Source organism: Elaeis guineensis, chromosome 1 (genome assembly GCF_000442705.2).
Source record: "Elaeis guineensis isolate ETL-2024a chromosome 1, EG11, whole genome shotgun sequence".
Lineage (NCBI taxonomy): Eukaryota > Viridiplantae > Streptophyta > Magnoliopsida > Arecales > Arecaceae > Elaeis > Elaeis guineensis.
This window is the reverse complement of record NC_025993.2, coordinates 115,920,691-115,934,319: the sequence shown is the minus strand read 5'-3', so window position 1 is coordinate 115,934,319 and position 13,629 is coordinate 115,920,691. Positions and strand designations below refer to the sequence as shown.

The 13,629-nt window shown below is 37.1% G+C and overlaps 1 pseudogene; it reads right to left on the bottom strand.

Annotated features, from left to right (window-relative positions):
* Positions 1-9,128: 9,128 nt before the first annotated feature.
* On the bottom strand, positions 9,129-11,398 carry LOC140859155 (BTB/POZ and TAZ domain-containing protein 2-like; annotated as a pseudogene).
* Positions 11,399-13,629: the final 2,231 nt, after the last annotated feature.

Here is a 13,629-nt window from a genome sequence, read left to right as displayed (position 1 = left end):
GGATGTGAAAAAGATAAGTGTCCAAATGAGGTTGGAAAAAGCCGAATTAAAGCTATAACAATCCCAACCAAATCAAGATGACTTGATGTGAGACATCCGATCTTCAAATTAGACCTCACATATAAAAAATATAAGATATTCGATCTTTGGATTGGACCTCACAGACAAAAGATGTGAGACACCCAATCATCAGATTGGACCTCACAGACAAAAGATATGAGATATCCGATCTTCGAATTAGACCTCACAAAAAAAAGATGTGAGATATCCGATCTTTAGATTGGACCTCACGAATATTTAAGTATGAGACACCCGATCTCTGAATTGGACCTTACGATCTAAGACATCCAACCTCATGGATACTAAAATGTTCAATTTTCAAGATAGACTCAACAAAAATCTGACAAAAAGCATTCAGATCCATAAATCAAGCTTCTCCACATTGGATCAAAACAATTAATGACCGAAGTCACAGAAAAACATCATGGGACGAAGTGCCATAAATGAAAAGATCCAATCTGCTAATCTGAAGTCAAATAAAAGTTCTTTTAGAACCTTTACAATAAATCATTAGACATTGATTTATTCCGAGTCAATTGATTTGATTCAGTTCACTTCAATAATGAGCTTACATGTTAAGTTTAGCCACATTGGTTTGATTATTAATTTGATTGAGAATAGTCAATATTTGTTAATAACTTGATTATTTACCTAGCTGAGGTCAAACTATGCATATCCCTGATTGTCTGATCGAAGTCAGATGATAATCGTGTATTGTGAAAGACTTAAAAAAAATATTCTTCAAGTTGTTAAGGATCCAGATAGGATCATGTAAGATTGATAATATCCAATGTAAAGAGAAAAGAGGTACATAAGCCTAGAAGAAAATCTTCATTTCATTAATATCGAAGACATTTACAAAAGCTTACATCAGGCTAATACAAAAGTTTAATAAGAAGAAGAAAAAACTATGATGGATATTTAGGCCTGAGCCTGAGAAGCATTTGCTGGAGGAGCTGGAATAAAATTCTTGTCAACCAATTCCACCAAAGTAACTTCAACGATTGAAACTTGAGCTAGACTGGCTAGGACTTCAATTGGAGGCACGTCAGCCAGAGGAGTGGTAGGTGGTACTATGATGGGAGCTCCTAAGGTAACTCCAGAAGATATCTCGGATATTGTCGTCAAAGCTATTTTCATAGTTACCTTACTGAGATCAAGGTCGAAAAAGAGCTTTATAATCAAACTACTACAGCTCAAGAAGTCATAGTTGAAGGCCTCTTTTGAAGCCTTCGTAATTTCATCCTAGAAGGCATCTAAAGTCTTGTAATCTTTAATAGCCCTCGAAATGTGCTCCTTGTCTTTGTCGAGCTGCTTCAAATGTGAAAGGAGGGCCATGTTGCGCTTTTCAATCACAGATTCGAGGCCTCCTTCAATTTGGCTTCCAACTCTAAAATCCTCTCAGTTTCTTTTTGCAGCTTAATCTCCTAGTTATTTATCTGGTGTTGGTTATTCAGGAGTGACTGATTCTTCTCCTTTATGGAGTCTTTTTTTTCTGAAGCTGCTTTTTCAATCTCTCAGCAAGTTCACTTTCTTTGGTAGCTTTCTTCTCTATTGCCTTCTTGGCCTCTTTGATCGCCTTTTTGGCCTCTTTTTTGACCTAAAGCCCCTCTTCTAAGGATTTTTTATTCTCAAAAAACTATGTCAGGTGCTTATTAAGCAACTTGAAGAACATGGCCGACTACAAAAAGAAAGAAAATATAAACACATTTAGATCAGTGAAAAGCTAATATATATATATATATATATATATATATATATATATATATATATATATATAAGGTGAAAATTTATGTCCAAAATGCTGTTGAACCTGAAGTTTATTGTCTACTCAATGGAGAGGTCCCTCCTTCGAGCATCCAGATCTTTCTGGGGCATCATGGTGCTAGATCCCTGTCGAGCCTCGATGTCTTCAGAAGTGACACAAATATTTTAATTTATAATGAAAATATTTATATCATAAATAATTTCATTGCAAAAATCTTATTTTCTTGTAGTGAGTAAGTCTCTACCGAGCCTCGGTGTCTCTAGAAGCGATGCTTTGACCAAGTTAATCCTTTCTGATGAAAAAAATGGTGGGTTGACATCGGGAGTTAGGAATCTCAATCACTGTTCTACTGACCGACTTGGCCTGACCAATGTTGGAGGTGGTGCTGGAGAAGATGCCTGCCTTGGGCACACAGACGCCTCCTTTGGAGGTGGATGGATCACCTCGATGGATTGCTGATGCTGATTTTTGGCCACCAACGATGCGATGGAGATCAAGATAGCATCTGCATTTGTTATTTTGACCTCGAGAGATGATCGAGGAGTAGTCGATCTGGAGGGGGTAGCAGTTTCTTTGCTCCTTTTTGAAGTAGGCTGGTCAGCTGGATTTTGCTTTCTTTTCTTCGCATCAGCCAACCTCTTTGAATCGAACTTCATCATTACTGTTGAAAAAGGAGGAAGATTGTTAGAAAAATATGAAGAAAATGATGAAGTGAAAGTAGCAAAGAATAGGAATTGACATTGGATTTACTTTGGGGAGAGATTTGATTGATTTCGATGTCAAATAAAGACTGATCAGATACCAATAGGCTCAACTTGGATACTTTCACACCCAAAAATTTTGCAAAAGCCTCATCATCCCCAGGTAATATTTCATTATTAAAGTTTCATTTGATTTCATGCTTATGCCAGGTGCAGCTGAAACCCTATGAAATATCGAAAAAAATAAAGAAAAAAAAATAATTTTTTCAATTATGTATAGAAGATGGAAGAGCAAGAATAAATTTATATTTAGACTGAGGTGAAAAGTGCCACCAGCCTTTTTCATAACGATGTTTCTTTAGAACGAACAGCACCCTAAAGAGAAAGATCCTAAGTTCTATGATGGAAAAGTTACAACAGATGATGAATACTATGATCATCCTAATAGTGTTGGAAGTGACTTGAGTTGGATGGAGCATATAAAAGTCTAAGACATTACTGAAGAAGGGATGTAAAAAAAATCGAAGCCCAAATCGAAGTACCTCATCATAAAATATGACACAATCTTCTGGAGGTTCAGTGATCCGATCATCCCGATCTGGAGCTATCAATTAGAATTCTTTAGGAATAAAGTATTTTTTTTCTAAGTTTCTAAAGATCGAGATCAGATAGGATAGATTGCTCGATACTAAGATCGAAGTAATCCAAAAATCTCCTTATGGGAGACTCTAGATCTTCCCAACCTAAATTACTGAATTCGATTATTGCTCGAGGTGAAGTTTTCACTTCAAATTCAAGCAACGGTTGGGTCGACCAAAGTATACGATCATTCTTACTCATCTCGCTATTATCAGAAGACATTTTGTGAAAGGAGAAACAGAAACTAATGGAAAGAGGAAAGTAGATAAATAAAAAAGGAAGAACTACCTAAAAGAGAAAAATAGGGATTAGAAAGACCTAAGTGTAGCGAAAATTTAGTGCAGGGGCAAAATGGTAATTTTAAATTTTTTTCAAAATTACTATTTTACAGTGAAATTATTAATTAATCTCATTAATTAATACTAATTAACCCTACACTAGGATCTAAATATGATACAACAGCATGCATTTAAATTTGAAATTCAAATTTGAATCAGTAAACCTTTTACAGTACTGTGTTTAGAACACATCACCTTTTGCGGGTAGTCGATCACCGCAATCTGATCATCGTCGGGGGGGGTCTGATCGTCACGTCACAGTCACATAAATATCTGGCCTCTGCGGATCGTCCACACGAAGCTCCCGTCTGATCAGCTCCTCACGAATGCTAGTTCGTGATTTCACCCTTTTGATGGTAGATGTTGATCGAACTCCTTCGATCAATGTGTGCCGACTTCTCAGATGCTTTGGATCATTTGCACGGTTGCTTGAGAGGCTGATGAATCTTTTCCTAAAATTTGGTGGACTCACGACACTCGTGGCACACCAATCTCACTTCCCAAACCCTAGGTAGAAACCCTAGGGTACACACTAGAAACGCTGCGCTCAATTTTCTTTCTTTTCTTTCTTTTTCTCTCGGAAGGTTTTGGACCTTTACCTTGCGCACAAACTTTCCTCACACCCCAAATTTTCTCTCCTAAAATTTCTACGCACGTCCCACCTTTCTCCTCTTTTTAAAACAACGTCGAACGTGTCTTATCCACGTGAGAGGATAAAGATAAGTGGTTGCACATTTGAATTCAAATCAAATTTGAATTCAAATGCAAAACCAACTCATCCCTATCCACTTGTGCATGAGAAGAGAAGGGGCGTGAGTTAATTTGTGCGTGGAGAGTTTACACGAGAAACATTTTCTCGTATAAAATATGGGGCGCACAAGATAAGACCATGGCGCATGGATTAGTTGGTTGCTCATTCAAATTCAAACTTTCTTTTGAATTTGAATGGCCAACCAACTTATTTTTATCCAGATATTTGGCACACAAGGGTGGGCATGGGATGGCTTCTGCGTGGAGAAAATTTACGAAAAGTTGCTTCTCATAAATTTAAATATGCACAGAAGAAGTGAGGTGGCGCAGGGAGAAAAGTCAAGGTGGTTTGAACCTAATTGAGCCAACCTAATCTAAATAGGTTAAACACAATTAGAATAAATTAAATCCAACTTAATTAGGCTTAATTAGGCTCAATAAAATTCTAATCAAATCAGGAATTAACTAAACCTAACCCCCTGATCAAATCAGGGACTAAACCACCTTAGCGATTAGGTCAACATTTAACCTAATCGGGTCAATCCAAACTGAATCCAATTTTATTGGACTTGATCCAAAAATAATTACTCAATCAAATTGAGTTAATTAGCGATCAAATCACTAATTAAACCTCTCATAAATATTGAGTCCAAATCCGATGGGTAATCAGGCATCAGAGACCATTGATATGAAATCCTGATCAAAGAGTTCAAATTTCAAATTCAAAATTTAAAATTCAAAATTTTGACCCCGGTACCCAAAATGTGTGGAACTCATGATCAGAGAATTCTAATTCTCAATCATAGAGTCCCAGACACATAAGACTCATAATCAGCCATCTGATCAGAAAGAAACCACTAATGTGTGTGACCCCGCAGGTTCGAACCTAAGCTGGTAGCACAGAAACCAATTTCTGTACTAATCGAAGTGACCATTTAGCAATGATACCCGATGACCGGATAGGTCGAATAATCACAATCGCAACATTCAGAACCTACGTGAATATGGTTACCATATAATTCATCCCTTTTGACCCCTGTGTTTAGGACGAGTCAGGGTTAAACTGTCAACCCTGATGATATCATCCGAATCGTGCTCAACTCAATTAGTCTTGTGACTCCTCACTAGGACTACCCTGATCAAGATTTGCTAAATTGAAACACGACTGTACACAGTTCCTAAACTGGAGTGGTCAATCCCATCTTGACACACGCACCGACAAGTCAAGTACTTGACTACACCCAGCAGCCTTCCGTCATTGAATTAGAAATTCAGGTAGTCCAGTGCCTAAGTGCAGTGAGTTGCTTGCAAGTCACCATGGCGGTCTCAGGTCGGAGGGACATTTATACCCATATCCCATCGGAGTAAATCTTGACAGCAGAAATAGCTCCGGAGTTGGTCACGTTCAGTGCAGATGTACCATTACATCTCACCTGTATGCCATACCAGTGTCTCCACACTCTTTGGTTATGAGGACAACCAACCCATATGGCACACAACGACCTATGCTCGATAAACGTTGTCCTCCTTGGTAACAACGTATCATTTGGTCGCGAACATGTTTAAGGACTAAGCGACAAATCCTCCTTTGTCGAGTCTAAATAATCCTAAGGACTTCACCACAACACAGGAGTTCATTAGAAGATGAAATATTTATGATGAAAAAAATACCAAAATAATTTTTATTTATTTATAATTCATGTATTAATACAAAAGGAGCACAACCGTCAACAGGCTGACGATTGGCTTTGGGACACTATTCCCAATACTAAGATCCTAGAGTTGCACGAAAAAGAAAACAAGAACGAAGAAGTCTACCTAATAGATGGGGAAGGGGTTTTGAAGAAGCTTTTGAAGAACTCTTTCTTGAATCCGACGGCCTCTTCCCCGATTCCAGCAGCACAAAAAAAACTCCTTTCCAACTCCGATGACATTGAGAAAGCTCTAAGAAATTTTCAACAGGACTTCTGCATAGAGAAAACAGTAAAGTGATTTTCAAAAGGAGAACAGGCCTATTTATAGAATTTGTCAATGATCCAGATTAATTGACTACGCCATGATGCTACTTATCAGTAATCCAATGATTCTGAAAAAAATCAGTTCAACACATCTTTTCCTTATTAAGTCGTGCAGGATTAATTCATTAAATAAATTGAATGACCAATAACGAGCATAACATATGGCACGAGCATGTCCGGATACAACCATCCAGATAATAATGAGCTTTCGATTCTCTAAGCGCCCATAATTACTAAATCTGATGGATCATTTTCAAAAAATGGCATGTCACTTCAAATGATTAAAAAATTAATATTCTTAACCGCCAGCATAATACATTGATATTGACAGTACAAGTCAGATAAGATCTTTTGAATTGACTTTCCATATCCGATGTGAAGATTTTCACTTTGGATCTGAAAAGTGGGAGATATGTATTGGTACATATAAATCGATCTCACCATCAAGCCATATGGCAGCATTAGAATTATTTGAATTATAAGGTATACTTTCAAATCAAGTCGGCTATATACCAATCTGTATTAATCTTCAACTCATCGTATTGTCGATCTCACCTGACTTAAGTTAATTCTTAATGAAACACGATGCTTAACTCAGTCGATTATCAATCTACAATAAATCACATCGGTTCAAGATCGATGTGACTCTAAAAGTACAGATAATTATCTTGCAGTTGGTATCTAGTTTAGCAGTAGCTGTCTTCCAGTCATTTTATAGCTAATCTCCACGTGGGCAAACAATCTATGATCTCCATGTAGCTGGCCATTTTGTTGTAACAAACTAACGGCCTAACAAACTCTCTTAACAATCTAATAGCTTATGGTAGCCCGCTCTATATAAAGAGGGATAGGGTACCCTCTACAAGAAAAGTCAGAACTTATAGTGCTGAGACTCTGCTGAATTCTTTTTGGCTCCTCCACTGCAGGAAATAAGAGTCTTCCCTCTATTCTTTTAGAATTTTCTCTCTTACCTTCCAATCTTTCCATTTCTGCTATTGATTCTCAAGGGCCCGATTGATTTAATCATCGAAGGATCCTAATCCGCAGAGTATCCCATCGGATCTAATACTTTTTTTTGTAGGATTTCTTTTGGACTTCATCAAATTATACTTAAAAACACTCCAGCTCGATCTCAGACCAACCTCACCATCTATCCTCTGATTCGAAGCCTTGCGACATCAAGTATGTATCTGAGTATGTGTGTGTATATATATATATGTGTGTGTGCACGTGCGCATGCTCGTATATGTATGTATATGCATGTATGTATATATATCTGCATATAATGGAATAAGATAAAATGTTATGAGCATATCGGTGTGCTCTAGGGGTATGTGCGGATATTTAGAAAGTAAACATGAGAAAATGCCCTTCCTTTCCTCCTAAACTACAAAAATATTCTCAATCAAAAAACTATATATTTTCACATAGAAGTAAATATTATACGGAAACATAGCCAATGGATGCAATTTTCCCCACAAAATGCCCTCTTTTTTTCCTAACATAGAAACGCCCCCTTTTTTCCTAATATAGAAACGTCCTCTATCCAAAAGTATTTCTGCATGAAAATAAATACTGTTTGAATATGTAATGTATCCTATGAGAAAATTAAATTACTGCTACCCTCCATGTGGTGAAATGGGGGACCATCTTAGAGAATCAAGATTTGGAGGGTTAAAAATTTTCAGTTAGGCAAACCATGCTTTATAGGCTGGGTGCCGGTGGAAGATTATTACAAAGTTGTCTACAGTAGTTTGGGGAAAAGATGTACTGCAAATGGCATCTTTTATCTAAACCGATTGTTTGGATCTCTTTTGTTATATTGTGCTTCTTGGAGGGGAATACTTATTCTTTTTACAGTGAAGTCGTAGTTGGATTTTGTATCTAGATAAATTTCTTATATATCTAGTTTGTAGGCTCCTGTGGCCTCTCAATGATGAATAGGTACTTGTGTCTTCTAAAGCTTTTAGGAGTTCGGAGCAACTTAACCTTTTTTTTTTTTTTTTTTTTAATTTAGGATTGTGGGATGAAACAAATCTGTTGGCTTTTCTATAGGATCCTTCTTGCAAATCCTTAAACAATGGTGTACTCAACATGCATCTTCTCTTACTTTAGGTTTGGCTTTCTAGCATTTTCCATAAAACAAGTGTCAAATGGTTGAAAACATTTGATAATTAAGAGAACCGTAGGGGGGCATAATTATGATCTACCTTGACTTCCCCATTCATTTTTTGGCTTTTTGAATTCCATGCAGACATGCACATCTTTGTAGTTCTTTTGGCATCAAAGCTACTCCCAACACCATGTGAGTTCTATAGTCTAGCTAGAGGGATTTGTGTTTCCTTAAAATACCAAGTCTTTTATAGGTCTTACTCATTACTGCTCTTTTGTAGGCTATATCGAGGGAAAGAAACTATAGGCAATTTCTTAGGAGATCGAGACTCTTCTTAGGGTTCTTTATCTTTGATTAACGACTTTGTACACCAACAAATTGGAGCCACCATTGAAAAGATTCCACAATGAGGACTCCTTTTCTTGGAATTGGTGGGTTAAAACCTGTGGAGCATCCAATGCAACCATGGTGCACACATTAGAATTTCCCTCTACTACTAGGATAACCTATAGTAGGGTACTCACACGTATACGTATGCATGTATGCACCTATGCAAGTACGTAGTTTGTGAATTAATTATTATCACAATAGCGACATCAGTACATTATAAAAGGTCCAATACATTGAGCTTAATTTATCATGTCATCTGCATCATTCTTCAATAATTTGTGTGGATTATGAGATCAAACTCTCACCAGAATATAGAAAGAATAAATACAGTAAGAGTACAAAGAATCATGATTTGTACAAAAGAATTAGTATTTCGTGTATGACAAACTTTGTTTTGTTTCAAAAACTGCAAACAAGGAAAAGAAAACCAAAATCTAAATGATGGAAGTCACTTTATGCCTCTGTATCTTAACCATATCTTTTGGATTTCTTCTGGTCTTTCTCTCTTGGCCAAAGAAGACATTATTCCAGCAGTAACCACCTTCTTCACTAGAAGCCTCCATGTCTTATCTACTTTGCCATCCATTTGAATCTTTGATCTGAATTGCCTGCATTAGATTAATAGGCATGGAATATAGAAATATTAGCTAACAAGTTTCTGAAAGAAACACTAAAACATAAAGACGGTATCAATGAGTAGGTGGCATTGAGAATTGGACTCACTTGCAAAGAGGAACCTTGCAAGAGTCAGGTTGGTCACAGATGGAGGAATGGAGCTGGAAGAGCTGCCACATGCGCTTACAATGGATGCAACCTCCAGGGGACAATTTCTTGCCACACGTGGCAGAGTGGCGAATGAGGAGTTGTAGCCCTTCGCATGTGCGAAAACTGCAGGGGCCCTTGCTCCTACTAGGGGGCTCACCGACGTGAGGCCCGACGACCGTGCAACCCACCGTGCAAATATGTTGGAGGCACTCCATTGCCTCACTCAGTTGTTGGTACATCTCTTGATCTGCCATCTCTCTCATCCATCTCTTCCTCCTCTGCACACATTTCAGATCATAAAGATTGTGGATAATCCAAAGTTTGCTGTTCTTCATGCTTAATATAGCATAATCCAGCCAAAGAAAAGGTTTAATATAGCATATTTATCAATTTTTGGATAGCATTACCTAGATACTTGATCTAGACTCTCCTAAATTATCTTTCAAAACTATCCTAAATTGAGGAATGTGTACACTAAAACCCAACTTGTATGAACTTAACCTATTCCACTCACAAGAATTCATTAAGTGTTTACAATTTGGTTAATTACAACAGAAAATTATGCTTCCTTTTTAAGTCCTACCCATTTGTTTTTGTTTGGAAAAGGAAAAGATACTACATGTTTCTAAATTTGATGAACACAGCATTAAATTCTTTTTTCCACTTTTATTATTTCCTTTGTGTAACTCCAATTATCCTTTCATGCTCTACTTTGACATATGGATCAGCCTTGCTGGAAAATGGTTTTCAATGACAAGGATGAGCCTATTGAAGAGTTGTAGATTCTTTATGCCAATCATTTATGTAGCAATTCATGGTAGATGAATTCTTTGGTTGAATCAACTTGAAATGGAAATTAGAAGAAAAGCAAATACAGGGGATCCTGCATTCATATGTAGCCATTCTAATATTTCTAGCCATGGACTAATGCAAGCAGAGAGAACAAACCTGGTCAGCATCTTCAATGAACTGCAGGATCTCCTTCTCAAGCAATGGATCATGCCTCCGAATGAAGCACCAACCCTCCGACTGTATCACCGATGCGAAATCCTTGGCCACCAGCCTCATGCAGCGCTGGTACAGCCTCGGCGCATCGCAAACCTTCGCCAATTCAGCATATCCACCACCACCTCCACTCGCAACCTCGCCGCCACCCTTCTTCGCACCCTCTCTTCAACCACTTCACCTGGTAGGCATGAGACAGCACCAACAGATGCATTCCATATTTCTCCACTGCCTCCTCCCCCTCCCTCGATGACACCGCGCTCCTGCGATCATCGACATATCATGAAACACTCATTTTTTTTTCTCTTACAATTCAATCAGATTAGCAGATTGGAATCCATTATAAACCAAGGCTATACCTTGATGAGTACAAGAACTGAATGAAGGCGAAAACTGCATCGTAGGGGACGCCTAGAATGCGAATTATCCTTTGTGAATCCAAACTTATCGGGGTAGCGGTACAGCATCTTTTCCAACACCGGCGAAGCTGAGGCCTTCATGTCCATTAATGACACAATTACTATGAATGCAAAAGAAGAAAATGAAGGCAAATAAGAACATCAGAATAAAATTCTGGAGGAGAGTTTAGTAGTACCAGAACGGCGGAATGGGCCGGGATGCTGTGGCCACCGGAGGTTATGATTTGGACGTCGGCCGATGGCATGAACTCGTTGCCGGCCTCGTGCCATCGCCGGAAGCTATTGCAATCAGCTGAATTCCTCATCATATCAATACTAGATTAATTTCTAGCCTCCTCCTTTCCTCCTCTTCTCTCCACCTCTTTGGATGATGGAAAGAGGCTGTTGGAATCCTACCAAGAGTTGTATTATAGAAACTAGGATAGAACGGTGAAGGCGATCAAGGCTGTTGAAATGGAAAGCTAAAATAACCAAGAGGAAACGGATTTAATCTTTTATTGCTATCTATGGAAAATGACGTGGCAGATAAGGCTGCAGCGTCAGCGACAGGTTGGTAGAGAGTATCTGGATAGGGAGGGTCAGTTGGGAAAGTAATACATGTATTTTATTTGTGGTTGGATGGTGGATGTTTGTTGATCCAATGGTTGGGATTTTTTCTTTTCAGAGGAATTGAAACCTTTCTAATCATTAATTATCATTTAGGATCCATTCTTTTATGCATAAATATCATAAAAAAATTGATTAACTTTCTCATTGATCAATCTGTTCGTGTTCTTATGCTTTTCAAAGTGGATAAGTTACTTTTTATGGATAGCATTTACTCATGAAATAGAGAAAAAATCTTATCCATCCAAGAATGGTTAAATCGTTTTTTCATTTTCCATCAGCAGTAAATTAGATATTTAATTTTATTTCTAAAATATCACATCTTTATTTTTAATGCTTCCATTATTTAATGTCCAATAATTCAATCATCCATTTTCTCCAAACATAAAAAATATAAAAAATATTATAAAAAAATATAGATAAATTTTAGCAACTTATCCGGATATCAGAAATATGAATAAATAGCCATGCGTGCATTAATACAGAATTTGTTCATATTTACATTTATATTATATTATACTTATACTAATTCTGGGCATAACTATATTTTTCATGTATAAAATTATACTATCCTGTACACAATTATGTTTTATATGTACATAGTTGTTTGTAGGCGTATACACATTGGAGAATGCATGGGTACATCCACCAAGTACCGGAAATTAAAGAAATTTTGAAACTTAGGTTAGGTGTTAAAGTCAGAGTCAACACGCACAAGAATATTATAATTTGGTCAACAGAGGAATTGAATAATTGCATGTTCTAATGGAATAAGCAACAGCTGGAGAACATCTGGTGAGATCTGAAGGAAATTTTTTGAGGATTTACATCTCTAATGTGGATCTCAGCCAGCTTAATTTCTTCAGCTTGATTGCTAGATATGCTTTATTTTTAAATAATAGAAAGAATTTTTATAATCAGATTTGTCTTTTTTTGTTAAAAAAAATAAAATCTCTCATTCCTTGGTTGTAGCTCAGATGAATTGACAGTGTTAGGTTGCGTCTGCCAATCATGTTATTTAATTATTTATTATGTATATTATCAAGAAAAGCTTTGTAATTTAGTGTGTGTGTGTGTGTGTATTTTACTTGGTTTTGGCTTGAAAGCATGATCTGGCCTTGGGAAGTGTTTATAAAATGTTTATTTTAGAATGGCAAAAGGACTGCTGGGTTCTGGAAAACGTTGTAAGAAATCCATCCTAATGTGGGGCAAAGGAATCCTCCAATCTTACACCAACGTGGAAGACATGATTTTGTTTGTCCTTGGAAAGAAAAAAAAAAAACATGTTTCATGTGCTTTGCTTCACAAGAATCTACTGAAAAAAAAAGAAAGACAAATAACATGGACAGGCACATAACCAAACTGGTTCCACCAACTACGGTCGGTCCTGACAAAGATGGGGAGTAGCTGTCAATCTAGTAAAACTTCTAAAGGTTTATCAACAAAAATAGTTTTTGGAAGGAAGGTATGGACTAGTTAAATTGGTAAAATCACTCCTGATTTGGTACTAATTAGTTGGCTTTCAGACACTTCCTATCCTCCCTTTTCTTAAAAAAAAAAGGAAAAAGCCAACTAGTTCCGTTGGTATAAAGTTACTGAAGGTTGTGTTCCAATGAGCTGGGTTTGAGTCTATCCTTGTCTATTTATTTGTCAGACGAAAAAAGGTTGGCAAACTCATCCAATTAACTGGTTTTGATTCTTTCTTTGTCCATGTTCTTCTGGAAAAAACGGCCTAGTTCAGTTTGCAAAGTCACTGGGTGTTCTGTTCCAACATTAAGAAAAAACAAAATCATTAGTCCAATTAGTAAAGTATTCAAAGGTGTTTACCAATGAGCTAGCTTTGAGTCTCTCTTTTAGCTCTCTCTCTCTCTCTCTCTCTCTATATAATATATATATAATATATTTTTTTTTTTTTTTTTTTTTTTTTTTTTGAGTACAAGTGGATAATCACATAACGCTAGTGTGAGTATAATTCATAAAATCAAAAAATAAAAGATCCCCTGGAGCCCACGAGCACATCTCACCTTATCACCAGGTCCAATCACCAATGTGCACAG